The sequence below is a fragment of the Filicampus tigris genome, chromosome 14 (genome assembly GCF_054856515.1).
Source record: "Filicampus tigris isolate MCC_2025a chromosome 14, RoL_Ftig_1.0, whole genome shotgun sequence".
Lineage (NCBI taxonomy): Eukaryota > Metazoa > Chordata > Actinopteri > Syngnathiformes > Syngnathidae > Filicampus > Filicampus tigris.
Window position 1 is genome coordinate 23,007,995 of NC_141230.1, and position 16,791 is coordinate 23,024,785.

A 16,791-nucleotide genomic window follows, 5' to 3' on the forward strand; every position below is an offset into this window, starting at 1 on the left:
TCTGTATGGGGAATAACATTTTGTTTGACTTTGCGGCGTGAGCTTGGACTCTTTTTTATTATTGACCTCGTGTCACGCTTTCTAGATTCTGTCGTGCTTGCGGGCCGCCTATCCGTGTTCCATAGCGATCCTTTTCATTAAACTGTGTGCTTTTGGAACTATCATTGGCTTCTGAGTCTTGCCTTTGGGCCACACGGCTTGGCTGCTAACATTTTTGAGCCAACCTGCCGGTAATTTGAGCACACAAAGCTGTAAGACCACATTTATTTCGTTCCAATTCATACATCTTCCATTTTGAAGATGTATTTCTGAAGAATGGATCACTCGTGGTTGATTTTGTGTTTGGTTTCAAATTTAGCTTCATGTTTTCCTTGTGTTCGTTTGGCTGTGTCTGTCTCGCTACTTTATCGGGCCCACCTGTGCTTGTCATCCCGCCCGGTCCCTTGTGTTCGCCAATCAGCTCCCTTTGACCCTTTGTGTCTTGTCCAGGTGCGCCTCGTTGTCCCGTCAATTTGTCTGTGTTTAGTTCCCTGCTTTCTTTCAGTCCTGGACGGCCTTTATAGCTTGACTATTCTTTGGCCGTGTCGCACTTGTCTCTATCTAAAGTGTTTGTTAGTTGTCTTGGTGTGTGTTTTTGTTTCCAGGTGTTTCTTTGTTACTTTGACTTTTGATTTTGAGGACTATGTTGGTTTTATTTTCAAGTCTTGAAACAGAACGCTTGGTTTTGTTTTCGGTACTAAATGGCTTTGTTCAGCACACCTCGCTTCTCCTGCCTCCCTGCTTTCGGGTCCTCAACCACGCAAAACGTGACAATAACTTCCAGAATCACTCCTTTCGAACATTCAACAACACCGACAAATGTCACTTGAAACCTTGTCGAAATGATCACATTTAATGGTCATTTATCTGATTTTGAATATTAATTTTGAAATTCTTGCAACTTGTTCTTCTTTTGTACTACTTGGGGAAATGGCCTTTTGCAGTAACTTCCAGATTTCTTATCACTAAGAATCTGCTGACTGGGGGGAAACCAAAGATTGTTTATCTTTCCTGGTTTCTTAGGGAGTGACCGATTTGAATATTTGAGCGTTAGGATGCTGTGTGGCTTTGCGAGAGGCGGACTGTGGCGTGACAGATGCCAAGCTTCAATCACACTGAGAGCAAAGTCATAAAGTATCGTTCATGCGGTGTCGAAGGGTTCTTTTGTCGAGTTCCATTGTGAAACATTGTGCTTTTATAGCTTGACTATTCTTTGCCTGTAGCGAACATTTTCCAAAGACATAATTTATATCATGTTTTTTTTTCCTAAATCCAGTTTGTGGATCTTGTGTTTGGATTAAGGGTGAGATGAACTCGAGGAAGGAGAGGTCACATCCCAGTACAGTAAACGCCCGACATTGTTTTTTTTAATTGCCGCTACCAACAGTGTCAACCATAAATATACCAAAAAGTGAGCTCATTTCAAATTCATCCTACAAAATGATCTTTGCAAATAAATGGCTTTCTGATTATTTTGAAAAATGCAACTTCTGCTAACAACCCAGGTTAAACTTAGTCTTACCCCTATTGAACTTGTTCATTTGTATCGAACAACAAACACTACTGCAGCTTTTTTTTTTTCCTTTGATAATCGATCTTGTGCTAGTTTTGTTTTTAGTATGTTCAATCAAGACAAAAAAAAAAAAACTTTACTGTCTGGTCCCTAGAGATCAGGACATGAACACAACTGTCATTTTTTGGGCTGTGAACACCAGCATTATGGATTTGAAATGAATGAATGGGCCTCCCACCTTTTTAAAGCGACTAAACATATAATAGCACAAATCACACTTTGACTTTTGAATCTTTGATTGTGCACCCTTTGCAGTCAGTGAGAGTCGGGAGAGTGGAACGTCTCAACAACATGATCCATCCCTGGTGAGGCTCTGCCAGGCCTCTGCTGCGGCTGTCTTCAGTTCCTGCTTGCCGTCCCTTGGGGCATCTTCCCTTCATTTTGTCTTCAGCAAATGAAATGCATGCTCAATGGGCTTCAGGTCAGGTGACTGACTTGGCCATTGGGTCACTGTCCATCTGCACTGTGAAGTGCCTTCCGCTCAATGAGATCTGAAGATTTGGCTGAAAATGAGCAGATAATCCCATTGCCTGAAAGCCTTCAAAATTCATCCTGCTGCCTTTGTCAGCAGTCACATCGTCACTAATTCCAAGCGGAGCCGAGCGGGGAACCATTTTGTCCAAGGTTGTCATTCGCACGAGAAAAAAAAAAAACTCACATTTTTACTGGATGACTCTCGTGTGAATGTGCCCTCGAGCTCGGTATCAGTCAAAGTAATGATCCCAGGTAGTCATTTTTGTTCTGCGCCTCGTGTGTCATTATCTAGCAAAAGTTCCTCAACAATTACATGTTAAAGTTATTCCGACGAATTATTTATACAAGCAATTTTCCTTTCGAGGGAGGACAGGTTGTTTGATGTCTCAATTAGGTACTGTGTTTTGATAAGGTGGGGCTCAACTAAAGTTCTTTCAAAATGAGAATATTCTTCCTGCATATGATGCTGAGTGCTCTCTAAATTGACAACCTGGCCACCAAGGGGTGTAACCGTTTGCCTTCTTTTTCTGCGCTATTGCTCGCACGCCCGTTGCTGCTTTCGAGACTCCCGTTACAATAGCAGGCGACGCCTTCACTAAATGCCGGAAAGCGTTGCGACTTGGCTTCATTAGCCAAGCCAAGTAAGCGTATGATATGGCTCAGTGTGTGAACATAGGAAGTCAATTCTTTCATGAAGGGCGCACGCTGCTGTCTTCACATCCTATAAAGGGGAGACCCGGATCAATGGAGCTGATTGTTGGATGGAGGTAACATGATCTGCAGGCTCTTTGAAAAGATTGGCCAAAGCCTGCCTGATTGACGGTGTTCAAACCTCAGGAGAAAATGTTTGGGATTTGGACGGTCAAAACATCCCTCTGTGATTATAGACAAAAGGAGAACGAGAGACGGGAAAAGAAGGGGGGCGCATATACTGTGCAGAATAGCATGAGTAAGTGATGGCTTGCCCTAGAAAGAAAACCACTTCAACACAATAGTGATGTCTTGAGGGATTGCTATTCCATTATAGACCTTTGCTTTTAGTTATTATCCGAGGCCGGGGTGGCCTGACCGCAGGCCGTAGCCCAAAGCTGGTTTATGCCATTTGTTGTGTGGGGCATTTTGGTTGCTTCAACGCAAAAAATTGAGCACTTGAAAGCTTCACCAATATTATGGAATCAAAACAAAGTGTGTGTGCGTGCGTGCGTGCGTGCGCGCGTGTGTGTGTGTACACTAATATATATATATATATATATATATATATATATATATATATATATATATATATATATGTGTGTGTGTATATATATATATATATATATATATATATATATATATATGTATATATATGTGTGTGTATATATATAAATATATATGTATATATATGTATATGTGTGTGTGTGTATATATATATATATATATATATATATATATATATATATATATATATATATATATATATATGTGATCTGAATTCAGAGTCACAGCCAAACAGTCGCTAAAGAATGAAAAATAGATGCGGAACCCCTGCGCACTGTTTAACATGACTGATTTTTTTTTTTTTTTTTTTTTTTCAGTGGCTGGGCGTGCGGCTGGCGTAAAGAGAAAGTCAACCCAAACATTTTTTTTTTTTTCAAGAATTTGTTCTATGCAGGCCCGCTACTTGAAACAAGGCAATATGATTAATATGAAAAATATGAGTTAAGCAGCAAAATCCAGCCATTTTTAGCCATCTCACGGGGCGGCCATTTTGTCACTTCTGTCGACTGAAAATGACATCACAACTGCTCAGGTAACGGCCAATCACAACTCACCTCTTTTCTGAAGCTGAGCTATGATTGGTCGTTATCTGAGCCCTGCGATGTCATTTTCAGTCGGCAGAAGTGACAAAATGGCCGCCCCCGGGGATGGCTAAAAACGGGTGGGTTTTGTTGCTTAACTCGTATTCCACAAACACAATATTCATCAGAATGCTGTGTTTCAACTAGTGGGCCTATATAGAAAATGTTCTTAAAAAAAAAAGGTTTGAGTTGACTTCCGCTTGAAATGAACTTGTTGCTAGCTGACGGTCACTCTGTAGCGCACAAAGTTCCGCCAAGGTCGAACACCTGCGCCATGTCAAAGGTGTCATTTCCACCACGTGCTTTCATCCTTGCTGTTGCGCGGAACCACCCGCCGACTCTTGCTCCTCTTCCTGCTCCTCCACTAAAACGAACCTTTTGTTCTCCATCTAGTCCGTGTGAGCAATGCAAAGGGCAGAGCAGGTGTCATTTTCCACCAGCTCTCATGTTGCGATAGGTTTCCGCTTGTGGGCGTGTTGCTCTTTCGAAGGTGAGCTTTGGTCAGCTGCATTTTCTTGCTTCATTGTTTAGCATTTGAGAGTGAGGGTGCCCAGTCATCCCGCAAGTGTGAAATAACACAACCCAGTTCATCTTTTGTGAGCTGGCCGTTTCACTATTTGCCTGAATCGCACACTGATTGTCAAGTGCAATTTGACTTCTTGGTGATGATGAAGTGCTGCGTGCGCCGATAGAAATTTGCTTCAACTTGGCTTTTTTTTTTTTTTTTTTTTTTTCAAACCTGGGCCACTTGAGAACGAGGTGCCCGCCCAGTCGTCACAATTGAGCTCTGCGCCCGTGGTAGTCGCCTGGTACTGCGTTTACAGTCCCTCTTACAGTTGCTGCGCTCCCAGCTAATCACATTCACTTGAAAAAAGTAAGTAAAATGAAAGTCAGTAAAGAAAAACGTAGGTGTTGTCATACAAAATAAAAGCTTTACCCCTAATAGATACTCGGCACTCTTCTTCCGTTGAGTAAAAATGTCACTGCATTTAAAAAACCTCTTCATTTGAGCCCTCCCTCAAATAGATGACATCCTTGACACCTTTAAATGTTGCTGTGCCTCAACAAAGCCGCTTCACTTCAATAAATCAGCACCACACCTCGAGTACGCGCCTCCGTGTAAACACCGAGGTTCGGTTGTCATTAGGTGGCTTACCACTAACAAATGCTTTACCCCAAACTAGCTATTTTGGGTGGGAAAGGCCATATTTCTCCAAAGAGAGCAATAGAAAAAAAAGATAGAAAAACTGCCTTTGCCTGCAAAACTAAATGCCACACAGCAAGTAAATACCGACATGACACTCCTTGGGTCAGCTTGTAAATACTATGAATAATAAATGCCTTACCCCAGCATACAGGGGGCGTGGCATTGAACAGTGGCTGAGTTGCATGAGGCAGGAAGCAGCCTGATTTCAGCGTGTCTTCACATCAACAACGGAAAGTCGTTCTTCGTCCTTGGCGTATTTTGACATCATGAAGGGATTTATCAGGAAAACTGTGATCTGGAATCAAATAAGGAGGGTGTTTGAAAGCATGCTATGTCTCCCATGCTGAAGCGCCAGCACATAAAAGGAAGGCAATGGAACGGTTGACCGTCGAACATACATCATTCACGCGTCTGTTTTAACAAGAAGAACGATTTTGGAAAACATTGTGAGCGCTGTAACATAAAGTTGGATCAACGTATGCATGTCTGTAGTATGTCTCCGCCGAGTACGAGACCTTGACAAGACAAAGCTTGCCAATGACATTCTTGCACGTCAGTTCCACCCACACACGCCGGCATACAAATCGGCAAGACAAATAATCCATGTCGGGCTATCGTAACAGCGCCGCTTCAATGGCTGTTTCAAATGTATTTTCAAGGTTCTCTTCTTCCGTCCTTTGAGTTCTATCACCGGCAAGACCATCTTTCATCCTTCATTTGTTTTCACTCCCACCCTCAGCATTCCCACCTCACTTTCCCATTCGCCGTTCCAATTCATTAAACATTGTTGGCATGGCCACAACTGGCTTTTCCATGACTGTCGCATTCATTACAGCAGTCCTTCTTTCCCTGGACCCAACGTCGGTAGACTTTCGGGCTTGACACTTGTTATCTGGGATGGATGGCCAGTCATGGCAAGTGCCACACAGACAGCAGTTGCGCATAAAAGGGGACGGAAGGGCGCGCTGAATTTGAACGCACACGCAGAGTTTTATGGAGCAGTCCCTCATCAAACGGGTGGACGCAAAGACTTCAGGCCTTTGTAAAAACACACGGAAGCACATAAGGGTGCCTGCCGCTCAATCGGAGTTTACTCCAATCTGGATTTACGGCCGGAAAGGACCAAATCCAGTCCACCGCTGGCTTTTCCGTACCGAAAATGAATCACTCTGTGAAACGATCATTTCAGTTATTAATCATTGCTAGCCTAGCGGCATTGTAATAAAACATGAAAAACGAGAGCGGGCTGTTATAAACTGCTGAAGCCGTCACTGGAGGCACAGTGATTCCTAATGCACATAACGATGGAAATTATCACCAGGTTTATTGACTGCCCTGGACGCTTCCATACATCAGATTGGAATCCAACCATCAAGACTCACACATTAAAATTGACGTGGGAAGTATAATGTCATCAAAAGTGAAGTATAACCATACGCCGATGACTATGATACACCCTGTACGTACGCTCTAAGAAACTGAAACTGATTTGCGTAAAGCCCCGTTTCCCTCCGCGTCCTTCCTGCAGCAGATATGAATGCTGCTAGCATTAGGACCATTGTTGTCATTGTTGCTTGCCTCTTTTTTGGAAAAACACACAGCGAGAAAAACATACAGCGAGAAAGCCCCTAAATTGGCAACACCGCATACAAGTCAGAGCTCTTGCTCGCTGCCTCGCTTGTACCAATGTCCACGTGTGCGAATGAAATACAAGCACAAGAAAATAAAAGAAGCGCACATTTGACTCTTTTTTGACTTCAAGGTCTCTTTGAGGGTCAGTTAAAGTCTGTGGGTGCCCCCCGAGCCCCACTTTGCCTAGATCTGCAGTATTGTTCGAGTCTTGAAAGATGAGTCAGAAGGTTTTCTAAAATGTCTGTCAAGATGAGCAACTGCGCTTTCAAAATCCAATCTCAATCACATTCACACCTAAGGACAATTTTGGAGTCTTCGACGAATCAAGTTCTTGGAATGCGGGAAGAAGAACCCTTCGCACGGACGAGATCCGAACCCCAACGTGCTGACTGCTCGCCCACCGTGATTTTTACTTCTGGTGTAGAAAGTCGGCGACAAGGAAAATAATTTAAAGTGAGATCAGATGTGCAGAAGCAAGTTGGTCTCTTTTACTATTTCCTGTCAGCACCTCGCCAGCCGAATTCTGGCCCAGCCGGAGAGTCCGGAGAGACTCGTTGTAACTGCGACAAAGGAAAGTTCCAATAATCGAGCCTAGAAATCACGATGGAAGGAACTCATTTGTCTTGTCAAGTTATGTCCGATGGAAAAGACATTTAACATGCGCGATTAAAACACAACTTAGACGTTTGTCGGGCTCTATTAATTAATTTTTAAAAGTTGGGTCACCTGCTCAGCAATATCAGTATGGAGCGAAATGCCGAACCCTTACAGTGATCCAACTAAAGCCCCTGTCCCACTGAGAAGCAAACAATTTGCGCTTTTGTGTTTTCGAAGGCAGCGAATGTTGTGTTCACGTCAGAGTTTCGTTCAATGTCGCTAATGTTCGCAAAACGTTGGCCAAGCAGCAGTTTTAGTGTTTTTTCTTGTCGCGGGGAAATTTTGAACATTGCGACGAGCGTTCGCCTCTCAGTGGCATAGGGGCCCAAGCTGGTCGCACCCTGCACTCTTGACTAAAGCGAATCCCCTAAATCAGCAGTATAGTCCAACCAGTCCATATTTGGCTGGTTGTTCTCTTCTCATTCCTTTCTTGCGCGGTGGCAAAACGAGGGGTGAGGCAGAGAAATCGGGATCCACCAAAATATGTTTTTGACTCCAGACTGAAAGTCTGGCATTGAAAGCAGTGCAGTTAAAACTGGAAGTTGACAAAGTTCTGCGGGCCGGCAGCTACTCCATATCGCTGCGAATTTCTTCATGCTGGCGAACAGCCAATTGGATGGCGTTACGCGGTCGACCACCTTCCCGTGAATGCCGCGCAGCGCGCTTGCCAGTTCCGTTTGCGTAAATGCGTACGTGAATCGGTGACTGCAAAAGATGTTGGAAATGCTCTGCAAACTGCTGTCGTTTCTGATCCGCGCTATTCTCAAGTGTTTACGTAGCCTATCTTACAGAAGCGGAATATTGCGCAGAGTTGCCGCACGCGTGGCCTTTTCCCAGCTGGCTTGGGCGTCCGTGTTTTGCTTTGTTTTATTTTGGGTGTGCTGCTCATGAGACAAGATTGCCAGTGGCTGTGGACAACTCCTGGCTTGTATTTAAGCGGCCCGTAAATAGATTTTCTCCAAACACAACTCCAGGATTGCCAATTGTGTTTGTGTGTGTTCGATTTCATCCGAGCGTATTTATTTGGTGCCCTGGCCTGGCCTGGCCTGGCCTGGCCTGGCCATGAAAGTTGTGCTTTTGTCGTGTCGTGTAATTGCGTGACTCGGTCGCAGGTGTTTTTGCAAAATGTCAAGAAAGCATGTTTGAAATCTTACCAAGAATAGCGCAAGCTCGAAATAGCCACTGGGTGTGACCAATTTCCTCTGCTGGCTCACAGGATGCAAGCACACATGAACTAATGAATTAAGAGTTGAGTGGAAATCATGAAGACTTCCAGAAAATGGCAGCAATTTTGCAATAATTGCCATCGGCCTGTGAGGTCTCCCGCTGCAAAGTTGTTTGGAAATGTTGCGAGAGCAGGTGCGGCGGCGGCGGCGGATGCTGATTTTCCTCTTCAATCAAACTTTCTCTTCCGACGGAATAACAGTAAAAGCACACACCAAGTTCTCTGATGTGCCTTCCCATTTAGTCATTTTTTTTTGGGGGGGGGGGGGGGGGGGGCAAGGTTGGTTGCACGGCCTGCCAAGGTTTTTTGTGCACAAAGGTTCAGTGAGCACAGCAGCTTTTTACAAGTACATGTTGGCAGTGAAATAGGTTTAGGAACGGACGTTCTTTTTCCATTTTTATTACGAAGCCTTAAGGTAGCAGACTTGGATGTTACGTTGGTTTTAATCCATTTTAGGGGTGTTTGAGCTCCCCCAAAAATAAGCTACAAACATATGCGCATGGATGTGACATACACTACAGTAGTTTGAGCATTGACACAGTAACCATCCATAGTTTTCCAAAACGTTCACTCCTTTTCTAGACAAGAGGCCAAACCATTACCGTGCCAATTCGCTAAGTTCTTTGGTAAGTTTTTTAAACTTGCGCTTCCCCTGTATTGAATTGTATCGTAAAAACAAACTGCCATCACTTAAAAGGTTTTTCTCCAATATTCACCAAAATATGCAGAAAATATTGAGGGAATAATAAGAAATAGGCTTGTGGGTATTTGGCTTCTTTATGTATTCACTTATTTTTATGCTTGCCTTGATTGATTTGATTTTTGTTGCGGATGGATTTGTGAATGAAATAGTATTTCTGTTACTTAATTTGTCAATGTTGTTTAACATGGCACATGGCAGTCTATCATTATGACTTTGGAGTGTACGATTTCACCTGGCTTCCTTTCAAGTTGTTTTGCAAACATCGTGGACGACGGCGTTTGCTGACGATTCTTGTCAGCAGCCAAAAGCCACAAAAGGCTTCAGCATGTTTTGGATGTTGAGTCACGCCGATATTGCCACCACGCGTTTGCCCTCCGGGCGTGAAGCGCTAGCCGTGCTGCTAGCGCTAGCAGCACAAGAAGGGCTATCCCCGCTAACCCTAGTTGGAAAACCTACTTTGTAACCCTAACTGTAGTTTTAAACCCTACTTTCAAAACCCGGCCACTTGATTGCGATGTCGAAAAATGCTGTCGTCGAAGCCCCTCCCGTCTCCGCTGTGCGCGAATGAACGAATGGCTAGAACGCCGACAATGAAGAAAAAATGAACGTTGACAGTGAGGGCCGACAATTTAAGTTAAGGTGGAAATTGGACTATACTTTAAAAGCTCAGTCAACATTTATTTTCAACAATTTTCCATGTTTCAAATTAACTGTATTGGTGAATATGCTATATATATTTTTACATATTTATTTCCCTGTTATTGAATTAAAAAGTTCAGAGAACATTTAATTGCCAGGTGTTATTCATGTTTGAAATGCAATTTGCACTGGTGAATACGATTACTTATATCCCAGTTTTAAAATCTAAACGTTGAGGGAACATTTAATTGCTTAACATATAATGATGTCATGTTTCAAATGGACCAAAAGACATGTTTAAGAATCTTGAAATTGAAATAAAAAAGTCAAAAACGAAAGGCAGACTGGTTTGCTAAAATGTGCTTGGATTTATTGGTGTTCCACGTGAAAAAGAATGTCAGGCTAAATGGCCGGCCCCCCACGTTTTCGCCCTCTTTGTAAAAAGTTAGGACACAGCTGCCCTAAATCGAAACCCTAACCCTAGTTTAAAACCCTAGTTTGAAACCCTACACTAACACCCTAACCCTAGTTAGAACCCTACCTTAATTTAGTAATCATAGTATAAAATCCTAATTTGGAATACTTCCCAAATGTAAAACTGTAATTTGAACCATTAACCCTAGTTTGAAACCCTACTTTAAAACATTAACCTTAGTATATGAACCTAATTGAACACCCTAATTTAAAACTCTCACTCTAGTTTGAAACCCAACTTCCAAAACCTAACCCTAGTTTTAAACCTTCATTTGAAACCCTAACTCGTGCTTGAACATTAGAAACCTAATTTAAAACCCTAATTTGAAACCCCAACCCTAGATTTAAAACCCTCATTTGGAAGGATGAAAGGAGACACTTTGATTGGCCATGATTAGTTGGCTGTGATCACTCCCGAGTTGCAGTCGTTGCGCCGGTTTTGTCGTAGTTTTCCCAGCCGCTTGTGCACTTGTTCGAGCGGGCCAAGAGCGAGCTGACTTGCGAGCACAAAGCAAAGAATGCGCCATTCCTAGAACGGCGCCAAGGGATCACAATTCACAGAGAAAGCTCGGCGGAGTGTTGCTTGTCATAAATCGCACAGTTGTTTGCTAGCCCACTAACCCCCCCCCCGCCCCCGCCTGAGCCCCCCCCCCCCCCCCCCCTCCCCCGGTCGTTAGGAGCGCGTTGGAACATGGCGTCATTATCAGCTTTCATCTAGCATGAGTTCATTCTTCATTGACACCGGCCAGCGGACCAAATATGGTGGTAAAAATGCAACCCAAAAAAAGGAAAAACTGCTCTTGGCAAGCCTGCACAATTCATTTAAAAGTGTTTTGAATGTGTTTATAAATGTGTCAGTGGTGGCAACCGTGCGTGCGAGAACAATCGTTAGCATTTAGCCTGAATACAAAACGACTTTTTGCTGACAGGGCTGGCCTCCATTTACAAACCCGCATCTGTTTTTTTGGGGTTTTTTCTTTGGGGGGGGGGGGGGGCGTGTTTAATACAGCCCACCAAGCACTGACATCTAATCGTGCAACCTTTGTGCATGAATGAGCCTTTTATTAGCCGGCCGGTCCAAGTCGGGTTCAGACTCATCGCAAGGTGTTCGGCGGACATTTGAAATGTTGTTCATTGATCTCAAATAATTGGTTCATTGATTTATTAGAAAGAATCAAACGAAAAGCATCCGCTCGCCCTAGCTTAGTCTCGTAAATGCGCTGGATTCGAAAATAGGATTCAAAATCAATTTCATATACACAATTGTCCAATATTTGTTAAATCATTCTAAGTAAAGTAAGTATAAATAACAAAAGTACAAGTTGGATGCAGCATTCTCATTTTATTATTTTAATGAACGGTTTTACCACAGAACATATACGGAAGTGTGAAATTGCTTTCAATTTTGACTGGCCAATCCTTATTTGCAAGTGCGTTCAAACGTATTTAAATACGTTCGACAGGTGTCCACACGCCCAAGTCAATAGAGTTATGGGAACATGTGCGCAAGGAAAATCATGTTTTGCAGACAAAAACTGAACCCTACAAAATATGAACGATTATGCAACTACTTTCGAACGTACTTGCAAATATGTTGAAAAGGTCAAAAAGCTTTACTCCACATTAGCAACTCCACGCTACCGTAATAATATAAGTCTCATGGTTTTATTTATTCATTTATTCAAACAAATGACTTGACACAAACACCAAGCGAATGGTTCTGCATGCGCGAGTCAATTATGGGGAAAAAAATGCATTTCGCCTTCAAGTACGTTCGAACATACTTGCCAGTCAAAAATGTGTAGTTTACTCCATATTGGCAGCTCCCTACTTCCATAATAATATGATGCCTCATATTTTAACGTTTGCTTTTCTTTTTTTTTTTGCTTTCCCATTTTCCAAACCAAATATGGCCCTTGCACACAAACACAAGGTGTGCTGGTACGAACGCTTCTGCTTGTCCATCTGTTTGTTCAAACACAAATCCACACACGTCTTAAATATTTACACGCGGACGTGTTTGTGTACAAAACAGCGCTAAAATCCCTGAGGGGGAGTCATCATCCCATATTTTTGGTACGTTCCCATGAAAGCGCTTCCAAAGTGATGCTCCCAAATTTGTTTTGTGGCTCCTGTCAAGCTAATGAGGTGAGCGAGCGAGCGAAGGCGCTTTTGGTGCAGGCGGAGGTCAGCCAAGAGCCAGCGCGCTCGCTCGGCGCTGGCCTGTTGCGCTCGGGAGGCGGCGACCCGCCGCATGACTGCAACTGTGGTCACGGCACAGGCCCCAGGAAGTGCTTGGCACACACTGTCTCCATCGGACACACACGCGCACACTCGCAGCCTGGCAAGAGTAACACTCGTGTCCTGTTCACGTCGAAAGCGTCGGAACAAATCGGAGGGCTTCGAAAGCGTCCGCACGTCCCGATTTCGAGAAGGTCCCCATCCCAAAAGGCGGCCGCGAGGGCGGACTGCCGCCGCCGCCGCCGCCGCCGCCGCCGCCGCCGCCGCCGCCGCCACCTGTCAAAAGTCGACTCACTTGGTGTTTTCCAGCGTGCATCAGTATGAGCAATTCTTTTCATAACGGGTGTGTCGATTCGGACACACACGCAGCGCCACGTGTTTGGGTCACACACACACGGATTGAAATCCAAAGCTTTGAGGGCTTCAATCCCAGCAGGCCTGATGGTTTGGACATGTGTTCATGTGCTTTGCTTTGTCATGTGAGTGAAAGCGGACGTGACAAATTGAGACGATTCAAAAGTGAATTTCAATGCGCAGTTAGTCAAATGTTAATCCTGTCCTCAATTTTGGCTGCCGCCATTAAATGAACCTGATTGTCGGCGATATTTACAATTAAAGGAGGGCTCGGCTGCATGTCTATCGCTTGCCTTTTCTCAAGCAATCGTCAGCCAACCACCAGGGGGCGCACGGATGGTCGAGGCTTCATTAAACTGCCTGACAAACAACGGAGCTACGAGCATATTCTCATTTGTTGTAAAACGACGAGGCACTCACCTGAAAGTATCATTTTCGACTGAAAGCTGTTGACACATTGTTTGCTGAAAATTGAGCAGTACAAGCGTGCGTTTTCCCAATCAGGATGATTCAGTGGGATTAATGATCGTGATTATAAAATGAATAACCGTGATACTCATTTGGTGGCGCAGCCCTCAATACAGCAATTCGCTACTCACAAATTCACTTTGTTCTATTTATTGTATTGTTTGTAAAGTGCTTTGTTACAGCTCTAGCTGTTATGAAATGCGCTATATAAAATGAAATACAATTGTGCTGTTTTCTCTCTTTTTCTCTCTTACACCACCAGATGGCAACAAAGCCCTGGCAGATAGGAAACTAGTAATTGGTGGCAAGGAAGTACAGTCCCTCTTCAAAATACACCAAAGATAAAGAATAAAGAACGGTGCACAGCCACTTGTCACGCTTGGTTTTTATTTTTGTTACCATGACGATGGGGGGGTGGCGAGGGCATTGCAATCATTTACAGCTGCTGTACTGACTATAAATGTTTTTAAAAAAGGCAGAGAGAGAGAAAGTTGAGCAAAAAATCTAGATTGTTTTTGGTGACGTTATTGAAGATTTCTGGAGGCTCAGAGTCTGTTGGGGGTGGTTTTGTCTTGTTACCGTGACGACCTGGGGTGGTGCTCGGGCATTGCAAACAAGCAACGGCGACTGCCGTTGCCAACATCTAGCAACTATTTCCAAAAACCGACAAGCGACAAATCTTTTTTTTTTTTTTTGTACTACATGATGAGACTGACTGAGACTCTTGGAAGTCAAGCAGTTGCGTCCCCCTGACCAGCTGGAAGCTAGCGGCTCCTCGGTGTTGCCACTGTTTTCCAGCCACCCCCTGGGAGATTCGGGTTGCCTCAATTTGTGATTAGCATCACTCCTTTGGCATTTTTGGGCAAGCGCAGCACCTGAAATTGACAGCACCTGCCCCGACCGACACTCAACACCTCGGCCCGGCCTGCAGATTTGCAGGCCCCAGCTGAAAACGAGTCGCCACACCTGCCGCTGGAGCTTGCAGCTGCGGCCCGTGACACACAAAGTCCACAGAAATGGCCAAAGGGTCAAAGGTCGTCACCTCTGCGCCACTTCTCAGCAGCGTAGCCTCTCCCCCCCCACCCGTCGGTTTTAAACCCCCTCAGGGTAGTGTGACAGCACCCGTGTCACAAGTGTGCACGTCAAGCCGCTCGTGTCCACACAGCTGGGGGTGATTTAACGCAGGGGGTCAAGGTCAGGCAGCAGATGGGCTTTTCCGTGACCCTTCCGCGCCCCCACCGGGAGGCTTGATTAGCTTTTTTTTTTTTTTTTTTGCTGGCTCAGACCTCGGGAACTCGAACCAGAGCTTAACCAGCTACAACTCAAGTCACACGTACGCAAGCTGTGATTTTCCAACGTTTGACGTTTTATTTCTGTGATGTTTCAGTCGCGCGAAGTTGGACGGACAGCTCAAACACATTGCGGCCCATTTCCGAGCCCAGCTCAAGTCTAGACGTGCGCATGAGTGGGGTTTTCTTTCTTTTGGCGTTTTCGGAGACGGACGCAGGTACAAAGGGGCGTCTGCGCCATTGTGGGAGTGAGCACAGAAGCGGCTTGTTTCGTAGCCAATGGAAGCGGCATACATTCCTCACATTGCCTTTCAATTCAGCGCAGTCGACATTGCAGAAGATCAGAGCGCACAAACTACGTTTAGAAGAAGCTGCAAGCAGACCTCCGCGGGTGGATGATCACAAATTTCCACTCTGAAGTGAAGTCAAGGCAGCACTAGGGGGGTGTCTTAGAAAAACACTAAAGACCATGATAATAATGCATTCAATGAATGGATCGTTCACAAAATGGGCGTCCGTCCGTCTGTCCGTCCTTGGGACACAATGCCCAGCTCTGAGTTTGGCGCGTCTTTTGTGACACGACCTTGGTCTCGGCCGTTGGTTGAACAGGTCTGACTTTCTCATTAGATTCTGTGAGCAACTGCTTTTGGGATTGGGTGTTGGGTGGAAAATTATGACGTCCTCGTTTTATTTTGCTAGCTTTCTGTTTTTGGTGTCATTAATCGACACTGACTGGACACTGATGACAAACTACTACCGGCACCAAAAGAAAGAGATGGACTACGGTCCTGCACTGGCAAAGGGTTATCAGTCCTTCACGATGCTCCCCAACCGGCCCCCCACCCTCCAATCCAATCCCCCCATGCCCCCTTTGCGACCGGCTTAACGCTGCACTTTTTCCAAAGCAGGTGTCTGGGGGTTGCTGAGTGAGCCAAACCTGATTTTTGGGGGCTTGCTCTAGAATGTCAACGGAATCCCTGCGACTCGGGCTTCTTGACCTGCAATCAAAGGCCCCTGGCTTTGAGAGAGTGTGGGGGGGGGGGATTGCGGGGGTCCGAGTGAGCACATGTAACTCATCCACCTGCACACTGACAGGCAGACGGGCCGTGTCACAACAATCCCAAACAGCCCTGCGCCCTTGCGTAACCTTTGCCAACCCCCCAACCCACTCCAGGTGACCCCCGAAGAGCCATCTGCAGCCATCTGTTACGGGGGCTTTGGGATGCGTTGATTGGCTGGGGGAGGGGGTGCCGGGGTCAAGAGTGGGGTAGGGGGCTCGGGGATTGCTAATAGGCACCGAGGAGCTTTTGATGGAATTTGCTTCAAAGGCAGCGACGGCTCATTTGTTAAGCCCGCCGCTTAGCTCGGTGCTGTACGTTTGGCGCGCGCGCTCTTCACGGACACGTCCCATTCGTTTCCTCACCGCGCTAGTGTCGCCTATTTGCACCTGCGACGCCCTTTTGCTTTCAAGCAAGGTTTTGGCCGAAATCCAGGCCTCGTATGTGTTGCCGACTGAGCGGATCAAAAAGAAAATCCGCCCTTGACACCAGTTGCGCCGATCAAAACAAACAAACAAAAAAAAGAAGTCTCAAGCTGGAATTCAGCAGGAAATCTGCCGTTGGGGTTTGAAGTAGTGATTTTGGGCAAATTCCAGGGCTGGTTCTCTGACATTCTCCTTGGACGGACCTAACGCCTTCATGATCTTTGCGTCCGTAGGTCGACGGGCCGCGGCCTCCATTTAGCCTGGCGAGCGCCACCGTGGCATAAACAATGAGTCACATGATACGCCATCGCTCATCAGAGCACAAAAACATCGCAATGGAAATAACGCGGGCACGGATGTATGTTATTAGGTTTTGTACGCACAAATGCTGACTGGGCCTTTTGCTCGGCTCTTGGGAAAAGACTTTGGCGGTTGCCAATGTATGAATGACATCTCTGTTAGAGCATTCAAAGCCACTTGAGTGTTGTTGATTTT